Raw genomic sequence first — 1,024 nt, forward strand, 5'->3', positions numbered from 1 at the left:
GCCCGAGCCCCTGCCTGGGCGGCTCCCGCTGTGCGGGGTCCCGCAGTCACTTCCGTGGCTTTCAAAAAGGTGGAGCACGAAAGCTCGCCCGCACCGGCCTAGGGATCCCGCTCTGCCTGTCCTGCCCGTCCGTGGGCACGCGGCATCCCACGGGCTCCGGCCTTGCTGCCCCCGGGGCTCGGCTGCGGCGCCGCAGCGCTTGTCTTGGCATGGAGGTGTTGGACAGAGCCCAGCCGCACGGACGAAATCACGTCGGTGCTCCGGTGGCTCCGGGCAGCGCAGCCAAGCACCCTCGTTTAACACAGTCGCCCTTAGCTCCCTCAAGTCTCCACTTGCTCAGCACAGGCGGCGGGAGCGGGAGCCCGAGCGCACACCTGGCACCCAGCCCTGCCGCCGCCGTCGGGGCAGGCGTGGGCTCGGCCGCAGGCAGCCACGGTAGCCGGGCCTGGCCTTGCCTTGCCTGGCCTGGGGGTGGGCTGCCCTGCTCCTCTCCCCGCCGGGGCTGCCTGTTCCCTGTCGCAGGCAGGTGCCCCTCTCGGCGGGCGACAGCTTGCAGCGGGCCGTGGACGGGGCGCGCTGCCTGCGCGGAAGCGGACGTGTGTGTCAAAGGTGACACTTGAAGAGTCCCGAAGCCGGCAGCTGCCGGGGAGATTAACGCGGCCGCACTTGCCCCGTCGCTGCCTGGAAACTTGCCTGGTGACAGAAAGACACATCTGTCAGGGGCGGCCGGAGCCTGCGGCAAGGGGCAGCGCGGCCCAAAGCGCCACGCGGGGCCAGGCCAGGGGCCAGGGGCCAGGGGCCAGGGCCTGCCCCGCACCGCCACGAGCTCCAAGCCGGCCCGCTGGGTCGGGGCAGTACAGGACTCGGGCCCGGGGGCCGGAGCGCCTCGCCCAGGGGACACGAGCCCGCCCGGCGCACGGGCACCCGCCGCCGCCCGTCCCAAAGAGGAAGGAGCCAGGGGAAGCGCTGCCAGGCGAGGGGCTGGTGGACAGGGAAAGGGCCGCCCCGGGAGCCGCCGCTGCCC

This window comes from Gavialis gangeticus, unplaced genomic scaffold (genome assembly GCF_001723915.1).
Source record: "Gavialis gangeticus isolate Ggan-Ray unplaced genomic scaffold, GavGan_comp1, whole genome shotgun sequence".
NCBI lineage: Eukaryota > Metazoa > Chordata > Crocodylia > Gavialidae > Gavialis > Gavialis gangeticus.